The sequence below is a fragment of the Papio anubis genome, chromosome 7 (genome assembly GCF_008728515.1).
Source record: "Papio anubis isolate 15944 chromosome 7, Panubis1.0, whole genome shotgun sequence".
Lineage (NCBI taxonomy): Eukaryota > Metazoa > Chordata > Mammalia > Primates > Cercopithecidae > Papio > Papio anubis.
The window spans coordinates 94,068,540-94,090,358 of record NC_044982.1 but is presented as its reverse complement, the minus strand read 5'-3'; the positions used below and the strand labels follow the sequence as shown (position 1 = coordinate 94,090,358).

At 35.7% G+C, this 21,819-nt stretch overlaps 1 long non-coding RNA gene across 2 annotated transcripts; it reads right to left on the bottom strand.

Moving 5' to 3' along the window:
- Window positions 1–983: 983 nt before the first annotated feature.
- LOC108586811 lies at window positions 984–10,423 on the bottom strand. 2 transcript variants are annotated; one of them, XR_001904601.3, is made up of 2 exons: window positions 8,988–10,423; window positions 984–1,357 (listed from the first exon to the last, which is right to left on the bottom strand). It is a non-coding gene; the product is annotated as an uncharacterized LOC108586811 (long non-coding RNA). The 2 variants fall into 2 exon arrangements; XR_001904600.3 differs by having other exon boundaries at window positions 984–1,354; window positions 8,988–10,414.
- Window positions 10,424–21,819: the final 11,396 nt, after the last annotated feature.

Genomic DNA, 21,819 nt, shown 5'->3' with positions numbered 1-21,819 from the left:
GATACTTGAGTAACCGTTCAAAGTAATTTATATTTATGTCCTTATAAGCATATGTATATGTTTGTGTGCATATGCATGTGTGTGTGCATGTTTTACTTTTTAGTGATGTGGTAGGGTGTGGTATATACATAATAGCCCTTTGTTTTTTTAACCTAGTACTACATCTTAGATATCATATCTTAGCAGACCTGTATAGCCTGCTTCTTTCTTTTAAAAGACTTCATAGTCCTTTATTGTGGATATACAATAAATTTTAAAATAATCCATCTTAAAAGACTTACTTGAAACTTACTTGTATTTTTCCCTATTTACTGACAAGATAGTGATGAATATCCATGCATGTATGTATTTATGAACAGATATGAGAACATCTAAAGGCAAATCTCCTAGAAATAAAATTGCTGGGTCAAAGGGTATGTGTACATTTAATTTAGGTAGATCGTGCCAAATAATGTTTAACTATAGTTATTATTTGCAGTTTAAAAACTTTACTATAGTTGAACATATTTTCATATGTTTAAAAATTACTTATATGCAAAATCTCTGTTCATCTTGTATGTCCATAAATGGAGTTAAGACAACTTAGTAGCCATCTGGAAAAAAAATAAAATAGTATTTCTACTTTATTTGCAGTACCAAAATAAACTCCAGATGGACCAAAGATTTTATGCTAAAAATAAGTACATTAAAGTACTATTAGAAAACATGAGAGGACGTTTTCTTGTAAGTAATCCAGAACTAAGAAAGATCTTTCTAAGCATAATACAAAACCTGAAAGCAGTAACTCTGAAGGTGTATAAGTCAATAAATCAATAGATATTGAAAAAATTTTAAAAAGGAATGAGAAACTTTAGTGAATGACAATGACACATTGGACCCAGAGTTGTTCACATCAAATGGTTTGTAGCAGACGCCCATTTAGGCTCAGTTTGTAGAGATTTGAAAAACTGTTGCTTGCACGTGAACAGTGAAAATAATCTGGATAAGCTACAAAATCGTATTTTATTTAAAACCCATCAGAGGACCAAGAACACAAAAAAAGCTGAATGAAATTAATTCTAGAAAGCAAATATCTCTTCATAACTACACTAGACCCACAGCCACTCTCCTCCCTCACGGAGCTGCAGAAGAAAAGGCCAGACCACATAAAAGAATAAGGAGAAGCCAGCCTAACCTATAATGGTCTTTGAAAAACTCTGGGGGGCCTGGCATGACAGATAAGAATTCCACAGGGCTTCAGCCACACAGCAAGTCAGCATCCATCCTCTAACTCTTCACGCCCACCATTCCAGGTCTTCACTGCCTGCTTGACTGCTGAAGGCTGGTGTCACCTTAGGACAGCCGAGAGCAATTTCTGCTGATCAGAAGAAATGAGAGAAACTGTTCAGGCATACAGCCCTTCCAGGAGAGTGAGGCAGCCACCACACACAGATATACATATATCTCAATGAATAACATATAGAGTTCGGCATGTTTTAAATTTATAAAAAGAGTATGTCAGTCTGTAGTTGGTCTTCTGAATTTTTATTTTTCATTTAAATTACACTGACAGCCCTTCATTATACGAAGTGTCGCTGTGTTTCACTTCATTCATTCTTTCTGACTGCAATTCCTTTTTGTGACTATACCTTAATATTTTTATCCATTCCCTTTTCTATGAACAAGCATTGTTTCTGGATGACCAAAATGCTGCCCTTAACATTCTTGTACATTCTTCTGGTACTTAAGTACTAAACTGTATATTGTATATGCACTCAGGTATGGACATTCTGAATAAAGAAATATTTAACTTTACAATATTATGCCAAATTATTTCCCAAGTGTATAGTAGCAATTTACACCAGCACCAGCAAAATATGAGATCATATTGAGCCATAGCCCCTTTAACTCTTGGTATAATCAAGAATTCTTAATTTTTGCAACTTGAAATTTGTAAAAAGCATCTCACTTTTGTCTTAATTTTCATTTTCCTCATTACCAGTGTTGTTTAGTGGACATACATATTTTCTCTTCTGTGTGATGCATTTTCTGTCTTTTTCCCATTTTTCTACTGGATATTCCTTTTCTTGATTTCTAAAAGTTCTTTATAATCACTTGATATTAACTCTTTTGAGATATATGTATTACAAATACCTTCTTCCAAGATAAAGCTTGTCTCTACTTTCTCCTTTCCTTGAATGAAAGTTTCTTTTCCCAATAGTCTCTCACACATTTCTGTTACACATCAAAGTTCCATATGTCCATGGGCTATTTCTGATTTCCTATTTTATTCCACTGTTCAATTTGTCTATCTTTGCACTAATTCCATATTGCCCTAATTACTATAGCTTTATAATATATATTTTCCATCTGGTAGAAGAAAGTCCCTCTCACTTTTCTTCTTCAGTGTGTTGTGGTAATCGATGCTTTGTTTTCCACATAGACTTTTAAAAAAACTCATCAAATTCCTTAAAAAAGGTTACTGGGAATTTGAGTGGGAATGCATTAAATACATAGATTACTTTAAGGAGATGTGATCCTTTCAGGTTATTCTTTCTTTTCATAAATATGTGCCATTTCTTTATTTACAGCTTTTTAAGTGACTTAAAATAAAATTTTAAAATTTTGTACATAAGCGGTTCCCATTTTTGTTGAATTTCATGATATTTTATAATTTTGTTTGTTACTATAAATAATGTATTTCTAAAATGTTTTTAATTGCTTATTGCAATGGAAAAGCAGCTGGGTCTGGATATGCAGACATCTTGCTAAATTCATGTATTTTTCTTAATAATCTACTGATATATTAGGAGTTTCTACATAGACCATCATACCAACTGCAAAATAATCTGTTTTATTTCCTCCTTTACTCTCAAATTTCCTTAGAGTTTTTTTTCTTTTCTTATTGTTCTAGCCAATATCTCAAGGCAATATTGAATAGAAGTGATGATATTGGGCATCCTTTTCTTTTTCCTCATATTAGAGGAGATGGTCTCAATATTTCTTTATTACAATATTTGTCATTTTCAAGTTGATAAGGAATATTCTATTTTAGGAAGAAAATTATGTGTAAATAATCTCATTTTGTTCTAGTAGCTCTATTTCTGTTTTATTATATATTGCTCTAAATAGAGCATTGGAAAAATAACTCATTAATATTGGTGACATTGGAAATTCCTCTCTTTTATTTGTGATAATGGGCATTAGTTGTGTTGGCACTCAGAAACTGATATTCCAAAATATGGTGCTTCGTAAATGCTGAACTGAAAAAGAAGCCTCCAGGTCTCTCTGATGTTTACTCTCCCCCCCTCTCCCAAAGCATAGAATATAGTTCTTTTTAAAAGTTCCCTCATCTGCTTAAGTCTGGACCTAACAAAGAATAATACAGTTACTTCTGGTCTCTTCTCTGAGTTTTCAATAACTGAACCCATATTGTAGGAAAGAAAACTAAAGTCTGTCAACAAACCTGGGCAAATTTTGTTACAAATTATTGTCTGCTCTGTGGGCCCGACTCACTTTGCCCCAGACCATTGAATCTTCCCCAGTAATCATTTATTGTACCTCAACAGAATTCCTCTTCTCCCCATTTCCATCACATGTTTTGCCAGGATCCAAGCCCTCGTTCTTTCTCCAACCTCAAAACAATATCTAAGCTTTTACTTTCTGTACCCCAATGAGGGTCTGGGCCTTAATTCTGATTTTGTATAAACATATGAAATTCCCTTACTAAGGGGAAAACTTTTCTAATATCAAATAATTAGAAACTCTGCAAAATAAATTAATTTTTATATTATTCTGTTTTCAAGAGTTTGTAGGGTGTACAATGTAGTTTTTCTTGAAAGCTTAAAAGAATTAACCCAGAATACTTTGAAACTCACCATCATTTTTCTGAAATTAATTTTTAGTAAGTGTAAAAAGAATGTTCATGTGTTCAGCTCCCTTTTAGTCAATTTTGAATTACATTTTCTTACTAATCTTTTTTCACTGTTAACTTTTAAATTACTTAGGGTAAAATTATATGTATTTTCTTATACTTTTAACATCTTTTCCATATCTTTTATTCTTCATCTTTTGATGATTTTTTTTCATTTTTTGATTATACCTGTCAATAAGTTTTTACCCCTTAAAAAGCAAACTTACGAAGATTTTGGGAGGGGGTGTTAGGTAGGCATCAATATTTGCTTTACTTGTATAATGCATTTAATTGTCCCTATTAATTTATTATTTTAATTATTTCTTTTAATCTTAGGCTAGTTTTAGTCTTTATTTTCGAATGTACTTTACCCTAATGTTAATGCTCATCTTCACCCTCCCTTGTTTACTTGTGAAAATATCTTCAATAAATGCTTAAAACTTTGAATTGTATTGAAGACCAGTGATTCTCAACCAGGACATTTGGCAATGTATGATGACGTTTTTTTTAATGTTATATGACTTGAATTGGACCTGGGGGAAGTGTTACTGTCATGTGCTGGGTAGAGGCCACTAAACATCCTACTATGTTGCTGCCGAACATCCTACAATGCATAGGACTGCTCCACAGGACAAAAAATTATCCATCTCAAAATGACAATATTGTCAATGTTGAGTAGCTCTTGTACCCAGGAATATACACTTATTTTGATATTTGATATTTAGATAATATTTGTTCAATATTATAGGCAAGCCATACTAAGAAACACACAACTTTCTCTCTCCTTTTTCCTTTTCATAATTTTCTAGAGATCAAAAACTAGTGGCATTCACATGTGCTTTATTTGGCTGGTTCTGTATTTAAAAAATAATCATATTCTACTGGATAGATAAGCATGTTTCACATTTCTACAGCTTCTGCTATTTAATATTTCTCATAAAAATTTGGTTTATAGTATCCATCTGATCAATGCAGAAATGTAAGTTTGTACCCCTGAGTTATATACCCCTGAGAAATATATATCATCAGGCTCTCTTTTTAAAATTTTAGTTTGCCTGAAGGGGACAACGCATTTCCATTGACAATAGTGGCTCACTGAGTTATTGTAGCTGTTTTTCTCAAAGATATGCCAGCCACAGAGGGTTAGTCATATTATGATCTTTGGACATGGGATGGGTGTCTCTGATAAGATCCTACCTCTGTAGGGTGACATAATGTATATTTCTCCCCTACTTGAGTCAAAACTCACTGATACATACAAATTACTAAATTAAATATGTAGTACTGGATCTTTGTTTTATATAGACAAAAGCCCTGGGTTTCTGACTTTGAAATGCTAATAACTGAGGCTTATGTATTTCAAAACAGGATGCAGTATGTTCTTATGTAGCATCAGACTCACTAAATATTACTTTGCTGTGGTTATTAGGGATCCATTGCATTATGGAATTATTTTCTAGACTTTACTTAAAATATGCAATAGATTTAGACGTTTGGTAAAATTTTATTTAAGTTTATACTTATGTATCTAAAAGAATGAAGTTTCCTTTTACAGAAGCTACATTGATACCAAACTTTACCATTTTCCTGGAAAAACCAGCTTCCCATAACTTTGGCCTTTCCTTTTTGATTGAAAGAATCTTTCATGTAGGTGGGTTCATAAGGTCAAAATTTAGATCACTCTAATTAATTAAATGTCAGAGAATATAAGCATTGATAAGAAAAGAAATAGATCCAGGAATATTTCCAGACATTGAGAATACATGCTGGTAAATTTTGTTTTATTTTTCTTAGTTTGGCAATCCATACTATCTAAAATGTTGACTATACAAGAAAATACCAGTTGTAGTTCATTTGGAGGAAAAGTCATATCATCATTTCTTACAAAGTCTGAGAACTTCCTCGACTTTCACTTGACAATATATCTTACTCTTTTGACACTCTTTTCCTCTCTGTAAAATGGATATAATAATTTCCACCACCTACTCCGGGAAGAACATCTGAGAATGCATGAATTCATCAGGGAATTATCCCCTGATTATGTCTCTCCCCCTTTAGCTTTGCCACATGCATCCTTATACTTTTTAGCTCATGGAAAGAGAAAGAGACATTTTCAAAAGCATTGGCCGTTGGAGAACAAAGACCTTATTCATTTAGAGGCTATAATAGTGAGTGCAAGGTTTTTCTGAGATGGAAAATAAATCGGTTTCTCGAAATTAAGTATAAGTAACAGTTGCTTGACTATTAAACCCAAAATCAAATGATTGCATTCTTGAATTTTGTTTGTGTTCCTCTCTCTATTGTTTTTCCTTTTCGTTTCTTTTTCTTCTTGTTTCTTCTTGGTCACGTGTTTAGTGATGGAAATAGTAAGTGTGGAACAGAAGGCCACTTGTAATAGCCTACTAGATTAGAATATGGAATTGGAAATTTATATTTTCTTCTGTGGAAAAGGAGGATATCAATGCCAACCTACAAATCAGGAAATCATTAAAAGTGATCTCCTGTAAATGAGGTCTCAGAAATCACCTACTCTCATTTTACAGACGAAATTGTAACCTTCTCAAGGTCATACAATAAACAAGGAAAATTGCAACTGGATTCACATTTCCTGGATTCTAAATTTACTAGGAGATAATTCTCTCCTGTATCAGAAGTCTAATTAGTTAGCTTGTTGATTTTCATTATGAGTGATGACACTCATGATTTTCTGATATTTCCTTAGTATATTTGAGAATGTTGGTGGCATTAAAAAAGTTGCCAGAATAGACCTAGAAATATGTCATTTTTTTATCTTGGTGGGAGGTAGTAGGGAAGGAATATTAATCACCATTTCATATTTTAAGCTTTATAAACTAATTTGGCAAATACAAAGTGATATGGTTTGGATCTGTGTCCCCTTTCAAACCTTGCTCAGTTGTTATCCCCAATGTTGGAGACGGGGCCTGGTAGGAGATGACTGGATCATGGTAGTGGTTTCTCATGAATTTTTTAGCACCAACCTTCTTGGTACTGTCCTCAGAATAGTGAGTTCTCAGGAGATCAGGTGGAGATCCTGTTCTTGCAATGTAAAACATGCCTGCTCCAGCTTCGTCTTCTGCCATGATTTTAAATTTCCTGAGGCCTCCCCAGAGACCTAGCAGATGCCAGCATTGGTGCTTCTTGTACAGCTTGTGGAGCCTGTGAGCCAATTAAACCTCTTTTATTTATAAACTACCCAGTCTCAGGTATCTTTTTATACCAATGTAAGAATGGACTAACATAGTGAGTATTTTTCTGAAGTTCAATAAATTAACAGCATGGTAAAGACTTCCTGTTTATGTAAGAAAAAACAGAACAAGAAAGCAAATAAACACAAGGCTTTAGTGAACGAATGGATAAGTAATAAGCCAGTGATGCAATGTGGTTACCAGCAAGGTAAAGGGATATAAATGGCATTAATAGAACAAACAGATTTAGTTTCATTCTCACTGTAAAAGTCACATCTGGAGTAAAAATCCTAAATATTTGTCTCTATGTGCCTTGCATTCAACTAGGCATTTTGCATACATTATATTTAATCCTTCTCCTGAAAAATAATCTCCCTCATTTTGCAGATGAGGGAAGGTAATTGGCTTGCTCAAGTCACCTGGCTCATTATTGGATGAGCTGGGATTTGTTCCCTGCCCTATCTGGTCCCCAAGCTGACAGCCTTTACACTATGTACCTCTGGCCTTAACTGTGCCTTGAATCTCACAGACAGCATTTAAAGATTAGAACAGGTCCAGAGGAGGGTGTCTAGGATGACAAAGCATCTTAAACTATGACACGAGAGGAACAGTTGAAACAAAGAGCAAGTTTTGCCAGTGAGCAGTAGCATTAGAGGCCATGAAGAAAATGGTCTCATTAATACTCTGTAGAGAACAGGAGGGTTGAGATTTATTCTGTGTAGTGTATGAGCATGAACTTTGGACCAATTATTAGAATCTGGTGGAGATTTTAGCTTTGCCACATGCATCCTTATACTTTTTAGGCGGATATTTTACTTAATAATAATAATAATATTTTTTTTTCTATAGGATGGAATTAGGATGAAGGAGAGACATTCTTTAAACATTTTTTAATAGAGAGGAACAAAAATTGACTGGAAGTGCTCAAACTGCAACTAGATGAATGGGATATTTTGCACTATTTCTGCCGTGGGCATGATACTGAAGAAAGTGAATTTGAAGCTCCCCTCAACTGTAATAAATGATGGGTCTATTTTTTACCACAGGTATATCAGTCTAGCAGGGTCAAGATCCTTGTTTAATTACACTAGTTTCTTACCTCTCCGCCTCCTCACACCTCGAATGCAATAGTTGTACATTAATTTAATGAGCAAGTGAATGCACAGAAAAGTCAAAGATAAAATTATGTAGCTTTAAAGTGGTGTTAAAATACCTTTACAACCAAGAAGAATCTTCTTATTAAAAGACCTAGAAGGTATTAAAATGGAACAGATTATTTCTATAAAGCGTTACTGATATTTTTTATATGTTAATGATATTTTGACATGTAAATGTAACTTAGAAGTCTGATTGTAGTGTGTTAGATTATTTCCAAATGAAGAGAGATTTTTGGAAGAAACACAAGTTTCCCCCACCACCTTTCAGAGCCAGAAATCAGTATTTTATTATTTGGTTAAGAAAGAGCAGAGTGGGATAATATGTTCATTGGAAAAATGATATTAAGCAGTTTGGTGATAAATATGCTGAAGGCTACTGCCCGTTCCTTTAAATTTGTGATGGTGTCTTAATTTCAAAATACATGTAAATGCTGACAGTAACTCAAAGTCCTGTGACACCAAATAGTGACTAGAGGCTATGGAGAATTTGACAAAACACAAACACGTGGCTTGCAAGAAATAGACAGGCACGTGTGGGTACAGTGTCAATCCTGGGCCCTGTGAAAGGACAGCAATGATGCAAGGGCCTGATACTGAGGGACAGAGATGGATGAGACCTAAAGGTTGCCAAAAATTAGAGATGCAGGGGGTGAAAGAAGACAGAGAAGGGCTAATTTTTATTCCTACACTGGGTCTCTTGATTTGGGTCACACTGGGGATGGTAGATTTTACCTTCTACTGTTTGAAAGCCATCTCTTGGGTTGGGCAGATGCTGCTCATTTAATAGGAAACAAGAACTGCTCCTGGATGGAATAATCCTCAGGACGATTTTCAGATGTGGCCTTTCAAGGAATGCTAGAGAGGGATAGGGCTGCAAGAGAAAGCAAGTGCTCACTGGATTCAGCCATTATTTTCAGACTTTTCATTTCTGGTTCCTCGGAGGGAGATTCTAAATCCTTGGAATTTCCAGAGTGCTGACTGTCTTTGTTATTCATAATGGACCCCTTAAATCATAGTTGACTTTATGCTAATGAGTTTATGACTATACATGGTGGGCCCCTAGATATTTAAGGCTGCCCATGCCAGACAGACCAACCATGTCATTAGATGGTTGGGGCTTTAAGCCCGGTGATATCAGCCTGAGCTGAAATCCAGAGAGAGAAGATGAGCTGAAGACTGAGTTCAGTCATATACCCAGTGATGAAATTAGTCTTGTCTATGTAATAGACTTTAATAGAGACGTGAAACCTCAAAGTTCATGTGTGCTTTCCTGGTTGATAATCATACACTGATGTGCTGGGAGGGTGACAATACTGAGGACATGGAAGCTCAGTGTCTGCGATCCTCCAGACCTTGCATCGTGCATGTTTTTCTTTGGCTGATCTTGATTTGCATCTGTGGTAATAAAGTTGTAATAAGAAGTATAGTGCTTTCCTGAGCACTGTGAGTCATTCTCAGAAATTATCAAACCTAAGGGGGTAGTGAAAATCCCCCAATTCTTAGCTAGTTAGTCCGAAATGTGTATGTCCTGGACGCCGGAGCTTATGAGCTTGAGAGAGAACTCTGCCCTTTACCTGTGAAATTTGACCTATCTACCTGTAGTTAGCATCAGAATTGTATTGCACCCATCAAGTAAAACTCTAACTTCAGGATAAACTTGTATAGGTGAATCCATACTGTGGGAGGTCTTCTCTCATGGTGGTGAAGATCTTTGCCTCTGGTGAGAGGTGGCCCATGTTCCATCCCAGCTCTGCCACTATCCAGCTCAGTGATCTTGGACAAATACCTACCCTTCTTTTTAGCTTTGGCATCTATTAAATGAGAAGAATAGAAGTACCATTTTTCTAGGGTTATTAGGAAACAACATAATTAGTATGTCTAAAGCACTTACAAGTGAGAACCCAGTAGGTTCTCCTTGTCTGCTGCCTAGATAGAGCCAATTTTTCAAGACAGGGGGATTGCAATAGAAAAAGAGTTTAATTCATGCAGAGCTGCTATACAGGAGACTCAAATTTTATTATTACTCAACTCAGTCTCCCTGATAATTTGGGGATCAGCGTTTTTCAGGATAATTTGGTGGGTAGGGAGTTGGAAAGTGGAGTGCTGATTAGTCAGGTTGGAGAAATCACAGGGGGTAAAAGTGAGTTTTTCTTGCCCTCTTCTGTTCCTGGATGAGATCACAGAACTGGATGAGCCAGATTATTGGTCTCAATGGCATGAGCTGGTGCATCTGAACCAGGCTCTGCAAAACGTCTCAAGCACTGGTCTTATGTTTTACCACAGTGATGTTTTTCCCAGGAGCACTTTGGGGAGGTTCAAAATCTTGCAGCCAGAAGCTGCATGACTCCTAAACCACAAGTTCTATTTTTTTTTTTTTTTAAGATAAGATCTCACTTTGTCACCCAGGTTGGAGTGCAGTGGTGAGATCTCAGGCTTACTGCAGCCTGGACCTCCTGGGTTCAAGGGATGCTCCCACCTCAGCTCCCCACCCCCAAGTAGCTGGGACTACAGGCAAGAAGGGGGTTTATTTTGGGAAAGAACTGTTATCATCTTTGTTTCAAAGCTAAACTGTAATCCAAATTTTTCCCAGTTAGTTCAGCCTATGCCCAGGAATGAATATGGACAGCTTAGAGGTTAGAAGCAAGATAGAGTTGGTTAGGTGAGAGATCTTTCGCTGTTATAATTTTCTCAGTTACAAATTTTGCAGAGGTGGGTTCGATAACAGTGACTAGCACACACAAAGCCCTGTTACGACTACTTTAACATAGCATTTCATGGCTCTTTTTACCAAAATAATAGAACATTTGGAAAGTATAAAGAGTAACTAAAGTATAAAGAGTATAAAACTAAACAATAAAGAAAGCATAAAGAGAAACTAAAGAGTAACTTTTTAGTTTCTTAGTAAATTATCTTCTTCCAATGGGTAAGCCAGTTACAGTGCGAACAATATAATAAATATACTATGCTATATTTATATAAAAATATTTACATAGAGTCAAAAATCTGCTAATTATTTAATAGATTTTATTATGTTACTAAAGTTTCACATGCTGCCTTCACAATGATGTAAACTTTGGTCTTGAGTGTAACATGTCCTCTTCGTTCTAGGCTTCACTCCAACACGGAAGCACCCACTCCAGAGAAAATAGGATAAACAGGAGATGGGCAATCAAATCTAATCTGGGATAGCTGTGCTGATTCATGTTCTGTGCTTATTTAATTTTATTTTTTGAATCAACATTGAGAAGGAAAAAGTTGAGATATTAATTACCCGTTTACTGCCAATGTAGCGGAAAATGTAATTTATAGCCTACTTGCGGGAAAAAAAAAATCTGCGTGCTTAATTTAAGAACTCAAATTATTCAAATAACATTTTCAATTTGATTATTCGTTTAATTGAAATGGTACTCTTTCAGTCAGAATTGCTTTTGAGATTCCAATTTCAGCAATAGTTAACTAAGAGCCCTTTGTGGAAAGTATCAGTGGGAGGTTCACAGATAGAAATGCATGGGGAAATAAGCATATTTGGTGAACTGTGTTTACCTGCTAGAAGTAGTCAGATCCATTTGCAGTGTTTCTTTTTCAACTTAGTTGTTGTTTCAGTGTAAAAAAGAATCATGAGGTTAATTTGTGCCCACAGAGTACCTGAAAAAATGATAATTAAAAACAGAGCCCAGCAGCCAAGTTTGTCCAAGGAGTTATGAAGAATCTGAGGGTTACACAGATGGAAGTCAGCCTTCAGATTCATATTTAGGAGAATAACATTTTGGTACTCCAGAGACAGTAGGCTCTGTCTCAGAAAGAAAAGTCCCTCCCTTTTGCCAAAGTGATGTTTGATGACTGGCTATCCAAACCAGCCTTCTACACTGCAAAAAGACAGCAGGTGTATTCTGGCTGTCTCTAAGAGCTTTAATAATTTCTTTTTTAAAGATTGTCAGAAATTTTTTATTGTTATTCAGGCACAATCTGCAAACGATAAAATTTGCAGTGTTTAAGTATACATTTAATAAATTTTTGTAATTGTGTACTATCATGTGTCACCACCACAATCAAGATATAGAGCACTTTTCTCACCCTAGAGCTGCCTCTAGCTCTTTGTAGTTGATTCCCTCCTCTGATGCCCAGGCATGGGCAACTAATATTCTACTTGCTGACATGGCAGTTCTGCCTTTCCTAGAATGTCATATAAGAAATCATACAATATGTTTGTCATGTTGACTTGATTTTTTTGACTTAGCATAATGTTCTTCAGATTCATCCATGAGTAAATACTAGAACATACACAAAAAAAGTCATTCTGTAAAATTATGTTATTTTATTTGGGTAAATACTTAGGAGTCAGATTGCTGGGTCATATAAGTGGAGGTTTAACTTTATAAAATTCTGTCATAGTGTTTTTCAAGTGGCTATACCATTTTGCAGGCCCACAGGCAATATTTGGGAGTTACAATTTCTCCGTACCTTCACCAGTACTTGATATTGACAGACTTTTGAACTTTAACTATCCTAGTGGGTGCCTGATGGTATTTTATTGTAGATGTAATTTGTATAACTCTAATGACTAGTAATTTTGAATGTGTTTTCATGCTTATTGTATTTTATATATATTATTTCGTGAAATGTTTGCACAAGTAATTTGCCCACTTTTTAACAAGACTTTATTTTATTATTGGTTATAAGGGTTCTTTATAAATTCTTGATAAGAGTCCTTTGACAGATACATGCTTTGCAAGCATTTTCTCTGAATTCATGGTTGGTTTCTATATTTGCTTTCTTTTTTTTCTTTCTTACTTTTATTTTAGATTCAGGGAGTACATGTGCAGATTTGTTGCCTGTGTATATTGTGTGATGCTGATGTTTCAGGTACAATTGATCCTGCCACCCAGGTACTGATTATAGTACCCAATAGTCCATTTTTGAACCCTTGTCTTCCTCCCTTCCTTCTTTAGTTTCTATTGTTGCCATCTTTATGCTCATAAGTACCCAATGTTTAGCTCACACTTATAAGTGAGAACATGCAATATTTGATTTTCTGTTCCTGTGTAAATTAGCTAAAGGTAATGGCTTCCAGCTCCATCTACGTTGCTGCAAAGGATACGATTTCATTTTTTATGACTGTATAGTATTCCATGCCGTATGTGTACCACATTTTCTTTATCCAATCTGTCATTGATGAGAATCTGGTTGATTCCATGCCATAGCTATTATAAATAGTGCTACAATGAACATATGAGTACGTATATCTTTTTAGTAGAATGACTGATTGTCTTTTGTCTCAATATCCAGTAATGGGATTGCTGGGTTGAATGGCAGTTCTAAGATTTTTTGGGAAATCTCCAAACTGCTTTCCACAGTGGCTGAACTAATTTATATTCCCACCAATAGTATATAAACATTCCCTTTTCTCTGCAGCCTTGGCAGCATATGTTGTTGTTGTTGTTGTTTGACATTTTAGTAATAGTCATTCTGACTGGTGTGAGATGATATCTCATTGTGGTATTGATTTGCATTTCTCTGGTGATTAGTGATGATGATCATTTTTTCATATATTTGTTGGCCACTGGTATGTCTTCTTTTGAGAAGTGTCTGTTCATATCCTTTGCTCATTTTTTAATGGGGTTATTTGCTTATTGCTTGTTGATTTAGGTTTCTTATAGATTCTGGACATTAGACCTCTGCTGGATGCATAGTTTGGATATTTTTTCTCTTTCTGTAGGTTGTCTGTTTACTCTGCTGGTAGTTTCTTTTGCTGGGCAGAAGTTCTTTAGTTTGATTAGATCCCACTAGTCAATATTTATTTCTGTTGCAATTGACTTTGGAGGCTTAGCCATAAATTATTTGCCAAGGTCCATGTCAAGAAGGGTATGTTTTCTTCTAGGGTTTTAATAGTTTGAGGCCTTATATTTAAATCTTTAAATATCTGATTTTGCTTATTTGGATCTTCTCTCTTTTTCCTTTGTTAATCTATCTAGCAGTCTATCAATCTTGATTCTTTTTTCAGTCAACAAATTTTGGGATTTTTTTGAGTCTTCGTATGAACTTTTAGGTCCCAATTTTCAAGAGTTTGGCTCTGATTTTTGTATTTCTTTTCTTCTGCTAGCTTCGGAGTTACTTTGTATTTGTTTTTATAGTTCCTCTAGCTGGGGTGCTACTTCATTAATTTGAGCTCTTTCTAACTTCTAGAGATAGATGTTTAGCACTATAAACTTTCTTCTTACCACTGCTTTGCTGTGTCCCAGAGATTTTGGTATGTTGTGTCTGTTTTCATTTATTTCAAATAATTTTTTGACCTTTGCCTTAATTTCACTGTTTACCCAAAAGTCATGCAGGAGAAAGTTGTTTAATTTTCTTTTTTAAAAAATTCTATTTATTGGTTATTATGCTTTTAAGTTGTAGGTACATGTGCATAACGTAGGTTTGTTGGTGTGCTGCACTCCATCAACTCGTCATTTTTACATCAGGTATAACTCCTCCCAATGCAATCCTTTTCCCCTCCCCTCCCCAAGGATAGGCCCCGTGTGTGATGTGTTCCCTCCTTCCTGAGTCCAAGGATCTCATTGTTCAGTTCCCACCTCTGAGTGATGAATATGCGGTTTGGTTTTCAGTTCTTGTGGATAGTTTGCTAAGAATGATGGTTTCCAGCTGCATCCATGTCCCTGCTACAAAGGGACACACAAACTCATCCTTTTATATTCCATGGTGTATATATTATGCCATTTTCTTAACTAACTGTCACTTGATGGACATTTGCTGATTCTGGGTACCCTCACATAGAATAGTGCTGCAATAAACATATGTGCATGTGGGTTCTATAGGGCATAATTTATAACTTTGGGCATATACCTGCAATGGATGGCTTTTTCAATATATGGTACATCTACCAGATCCCTTGAGGAATCACCATACTGTTTTCCCCATAATGGCTGAAACCAGCTTCATAATCCCACCAACAGTGTAAAGTGTTCCTATTTCTCCACATCCTCTCCAGCACCTGTTGTTTCCTGACTTTTTAATGATTGCCATTCTAACTGGTGTGAGATGGTATCTCATTGTGGTTTTGATTTGCATTTCTCATGTAACTGTGGTTTAAAAAATCTTCTTCGTATTGATTTCTATTTTTACTTCACTGTGGTTCAAGAGTACAGTTGATATGATTTGGATTTTTAAAAAATTTTTGAGACTCACTTTATGGCCAAACATGTGGTAGATATTGAAGTATGTTCTATGTGCAGAAGAGAAGAATGTATATTCTCTAGTTGATGAGTGGACTATTCTGTAGTTATCTATTTGGTCCAGTAGTCAGGTGTCAAGTTTAAGCCCAGTTTTTTGTTAGTTTTCTGCCTCAATGATCTGTATAATTCTGTCAGTTGGGTGTTGAAGTCCCCCACTATTTTTGTGTGGCTAAGTCTTTCTGTAGGTCTAGAAGTACTTGTTTTATGAATCTGGGTGCCCCAATGTTGGGTGCATATATATTTAGGATAGTTAAGTCTTCTTGTTGAAATGAAATGTATATCTTTATGTAATGTCCATTTTGGTCTCTCTCTCTCTCTTTTTTTATGTTGTTGGGTTAAAGTATATTTTATTTGATATAACAATAGTGACTCCTGTTCTTTTTTGTTTTCCTTTTGTGTGGTAGATCTTCTGTGAACTCTTTACTTTGAACCTATGGGTGGTGTCATTACATGTGTGTTAAGTCACTTGAAGACAGCACATGGATGACTCTTGTATATTTATCTAACTTGCCAATCTGTGACTTTTCAGTGGGGCATTTAGACCATTTACATTCGAGGTTAATATTGATATGTGAGTTTTTGATCCTACTGTGAAGTTGTTAGCTGGTTGCTTTGTTGTTGCTATTGTGTGGCTGCTTCATAGGGTCTGTGGGCTATGTACCCTATGTACTCTGTGTCTGTATGTATATATGTATGTGCTCCATGTATATGTGTTATTGTGGTAGCAGGCATCGTTCTCTTGTTTCTATATTTAGAACTTCCTTAGGGATCTTTCATAAGGCTGGTCTAGTGGTAATAAATTCCCTTGGCACTTGCTTTTCTGGAAAATATTTCATTTCTTCTTTACTTACAAAACTTAGTTTGATACAATATGGAATTATTGGTTGGGATTTCTTTTCTCTACTAATGCTGAAAATAGGCCCCCAATCTTTCCTAGCTTGTAAGATTTCTGGTGAGAAGTCCACTTTTGGCCTGGTGAGGTTCCCTTTGTACATAATCTCAATTTTGTCTCTAACTGCCTTTAAGATATTTTCTTTAATATTGACTTTGAACAGTCTGGGGATATATCCAACATGGCTAAGTATATTCTTGATCTTTGTTTACTGGCAGAAGGTCTCTGTTGCTTCAGGCATTAAGCTGATTCATAGAATGCACAGTGGTCTGAACTCCCTGCTCTGTCTTGTTGGGGCAGGGACCATCATGGGCAGAGCCAGACCAGGTAGGTCCCCCTACAGGTCCCCTGATGGCAGCCACAATCACCGGTACTGAGGGAGAATCCACTGGGTGGCCACCAAGCACCCAAAAGTGTGTCTAGGTGTGGAGCTGGGAATCTTCCTATCCCCAAGTTCTCTGCATAAGGATGGGAGGTTGCCTAAACTCCTAATCCAGGAGAGTGGGTGCTCCAAATGCCTGGGGATCTGTCTGGGCATGGTTGGGGAGGGCCTCTCTCCACACAAATATCTGCACAGGAAGAGTGGGGCTTATCAGGTTGTTTTTCCAAGTGAGTGAATGCTCTAAATGCCTGGAGATCTGCTTGAGCGTGGACCAGAGAGGACCCCTGTGCACCAAGATCTCTGCACAGGAAGGTGGGCCAACTCAGGCTTCTGAACTAGACAAGCATGGGTTCTGAACGCCTGGAGATCTGCTTGCATATATAGCAGAAAGGGCCTCCCCTGCACTAGGATCTCTGCACAGGAAGGATGTGGGAGGTCAGGCTGCTAATACCAGTGAGCAGGTGCTCCAAATACTTGGAGATCTGCCTGTGTATGGAACACAGAAGGCCCCACTGCATCGTAGTTTGTGTCTATGAAGGATGAGGTGACTCAGGCTGCTGGTCCAGGCAAACAAGTGTTCTGAATGTCTGGATGTCTGCCTGAGACTGAAGTGCAGAGGACCCTGTGGCACCATGATCTCAGGGGAGCTGGCTGGAGCACCCAGCACATACAGACCAGTACCAGGTGACCAAGCTGGTCCTGGCTGCAAGTCTTGCTACCCCAAAGAAACTGCAGCTGTAGCAGCTTTCCTCTAACTCCAGGCTTTTGGTGGGGGCTGCACAATTCTAGCTCCTTTTGCTGAGGTGTCTTCCACAGTTCTAGCTGTGAAGGTCCCTAATCCACTCCAGAGCAGGTGTTCTGATCTCTGACCCAAGACTAAAATGCCTGCATGGTCACACTACTGGGTCACCATACGAATGACTGACTTTGCATGTACCTGGATCAAAATGGCATCCTGTTGCTGGCCCCGGGTCTGGAAAAATATCTGCAGCTTTTCCTGTTGTCTTTTCCTCACAGTGTCTCCAGACCTCTCCGCACATCAGCTCCGGGACTTGGTAGGAACAAAGTGCTCTCCGTTGGCCTGGATTGCTCAAATCCCCAGTGGAAAGTGAGTCACAGAGGGAGGCTCTTTGCCTTTCTCATGTACTGGGGCTTCACTTACTTTTATCAGCTGGATGGCATCACAGGGGCTTCTTTGTTAGCAATCGCCCTCCTGCAATGTGGGGTCTCCTTTATGATTCCAGTGACTTCTGTTTGCCTTCTTGAATTAAAGCTTACAAACTTGATCTTTATGTAGTATTTTGTTATTTCCAAGTGACTGAGGCAGGCTAAAAGCCTCTAATCCACTTCTTGGTGATGTTCTATCTCTCTTTTTGTTTCATTACCTTCATTTTTTTAAAAAGAAAACAATCTTAGGGTTGTGGGTTTTTTTTTTTCCACTATTTAAGAAACCTTGACCTAATGCAATATTCTAGGTTTAAATTTTTTTTTTGGTTATATATACACTAGCTTTAATCAGCATCTAATCCACCATCTTTGATGATTTTCTACCTCCTTTTTGTTTACTTCCCTTCATCTTTAAAGGAGAAAAAGTTTTAATTTTAAAGTAATTATAATAATAATGACAATATTTTCATCATTTTGAGGAGTTGTGCTTTTTGTGTCCTATTTAAGAAATCTTCACCTAAGCCAAGATTATAGGGTTTTTGTCTGTTTTTCTTTATATACTTACTAGCTTTATCATATATGATCCATTTTTGTTTGCGATGCAAGGGATGTCAAAATTGGCTTTTTTCTCATACAGATATTCATTTGTTTCAGCACTATTTCTTAGAAAAACATTTCCCCCATTGAATTACCTTGGCATCTTTATAAAAAGTCAGTTGTTCCAATTCTACTTTTCTGATTCATGAATCTTGTACATCTCTTCATTATTTTAACTCTTCTTTAACTTTATTTTGCAGTGTTTTACAATTTTCTGTGTCCAAACTTGCATATCTTTTGTTAAGTTATTGCAAGGTATTTTAATTTTCCAATTAAATTATAAGTGGAGATATTTTTAAAATTTCATTTTTAATTGGTCACTGCTAGTACACAGAAGTACAATTTAATTTTTGCTTTTATTTGCTTATTTCTGTATATAAACCTTGTATCTTTTAACCTTACTAAATTGACTTTTATATTAGCAGGTTTTTTGTTTTGTTTTAGATTTCTTAGGATTTTTTCTGCAAACTATTATGGCGTTTTTGAATAAGGGCAGTTTGATTTTACCCTTTCAAACTGTATGCCGCTTATCTTACCTTAATTTTCTGGCTAAGGATGCAGGACAATGTTGACAATAAGTGATGAGTAGACATTCTTGCCTTTTTTATTCATTCTAGGTAGAAAAGATTGATCCATTCACTGTTGAGTATAATTTAATGTTTTTTTCCTCATATTTCCTTTCACTTAGCTTGAGGAAATTTTCTTCTATTTTTGGTTTGCTAAGTTTTGTTTGTTTGTTTGTTTGTTTTTTATTCATCAACAAGTATCAGCTTATGTCAAATGGTTTTTTTTTCTTCAACTGGTTCAATGGTCCTAGGGTTTCCTCCTTTTTCCTATTAATTAAAGGAGCTACATTGATTGTTTTTCCAAATGTTGAAGCAACATTGCATTGCTGGAATATATTCCACTTGGTAATAATGTATTATCCTCTTTATATATTGTTGGATTTAATTTGCTAGTATCTGTTAAGGATTTTTCTGTCTATATTGGAAGCTAATGTCTTTGTCTCATATTGGCATCACAGTTCTACAATCCTACTAAAGTGACATGAAAAGTATTCCTTCCCTATTCAGTGAAAGAGTTTTTATAGAATTAGTATTATTCATTTCTTAACTATTTAATAGTATTTATCAGTACATATACCTAGACCTGTGGCTTTTGTTAGTGAGTGTGTAATAAATAATTTGCCTATCCAAATAGGAGTCTATCTTTTGACGTAGGCTCCTGGGGAGTGATCTCTAAGCCTTGGAATGTCCTGCCTGGTAAGAGTGTCATTATTTATCTGGAGGCTTTGGGCCACACCGGGTAGTCTGGTAGTCTAACAGGGTAATTTATGGTGGAGCTTTGAGCCACATGATATCCATTCTACCTCTATAAGTGCTAGAGCCTAAAGGTCAGCCACATGTATGGTTAATGACATCTACATCTACATGGCTGAGTCACCCCAGAATTCTGGGTAACAAGGCTTGGATGAATTTTCCTGATTTGCCAATATTTTGTGTATTTTGACATGCTTCATATCTGGGTGAAATTAGCACTGTTTTATGATTTCACTGGCAGAGGACAACTTGAAGCTTTACTCCTGGAAATTTTTTGTACTCTGCCCCACTAGTCTCTTCCCTGGACTCATTTTTAATCTGTATACTTTTACTGTAATAAACTGCAATAACCATGAGTATAACAGCTTCCATGAGTTCTGTGAGAACTTCTAGCAAATTATCAAAACTTAGGGTGGGCTTGGAGACTATCAATTTGCATTTGGTTTTAGAGTGAGAGTTATCTTGGGGACCCTCCAAACTTTGCAGTGGGAAAGTTTCTTAATTTATAATTCAATTTAAGAAGTTGATATAGAGATATTCAAGTTTTAGATTTTTTCCTGAATCAGTTATTAGTCTTTACCTTAAAAGGAATTTGTCTATTTCACGTATATTGTTGAATTTATTGGCATAAAGCTGTTCATAGCATTTTCTTATCTTTAAAATATTTGCATAATCTGTAGTGATGTCCCTTCTTTTATTACTAGTATTGATAATTTTATTTCTTCTTTTTCCCTCTAGATCATTTTTCTAAATATATAATTGCTTTAATCTCTGTAAATAACCAGTTTTGGGCTTCATAATTTTCTATTATTTCTTCATTTTCTATTTCATTGACTTCTGCTCCTATAATTTATTTTTTACATACTTTGTGTATACTTAGTGTTTCTTGTATTAATTTCTTAAGGTGGAATCTCAGATGATCAAATTTATGTGTTTCTTCTTTATTAACACAAATATTTAAAGCTATAATATTTCCTGTAAGTACTGCAATAGCTGCATCTCTCAATTTTTTATACACTGTATAATAATTCAAAATATTTTCTGATTTCTCTTACAATTTTTTCTCTAGATTACAGATTATCATGTAATTTCTCCTTTTTAATAAATTATTAGAATTATGTTCCTTAATTTTCATATATTTGGTGTTTTTTTCTGATTATTATGATTATCATTTTCTAGTGTAAGTCTCAGTTTGGTTGTACAGAGTATGTTTTCAGTACAGAGTATGTTTTCAGTCTTTTCTAAGGTATTGAGACACTTGTTTTATGGTCTATCATGTGGTTTATTGGTAAATATACTATGTACCCTTGGAAGGAATGTGTATTCTGTAAGTTTTTAATGTTCCATAAGTATTCAAGTCAAAGCATCTGATAGTGTTACTCAGCTCCTTTGTTGAGTTTGTGTAGTTGTTTCATCAGTTGCTGAGAAAATGATGTTAAACTATGATTCTTCATAATAGATTCTACAGTCTACAGCTATGATTGTAGAATTGTTTGTTTCTCTTTCTAAATTTGGTTGATTCTTATTTAACTGTTTTGAGCGATGTTATAAGGTATAAATACATTTATAATTGTTGTGTCTTCTTGATTAATTGATTCTTTTATCATCATAAAATGTCCCTCTTATCCCTGATGATACTTTCTGTCTTGAAGTCTATTTTATCTGATATTAATAAAGCCACTTTGGCATTTTTATGCGTATTGCTTTGCATGGTCTAGCTATCCATTTACTTTTGGTCTATCTATATCTTTATGCTTAAAGTGTGTCTCTTGTAGGTAGCTTATGTTTTGACCATGATTCTTTTATTTAATCAATTTTTCTCTCTAAAGTCATTTCTTATTATTTTCCATCTTTTGCACTTATAATGTGTATATAAAATTTCACTTAAGTGAGAATAGTTACCTATGGTGCTTTAAAATCCTTGCCTGCTTTTTCCAGTATCTGGGTCATCTTGAAGTAAGTGACAATTGATTTC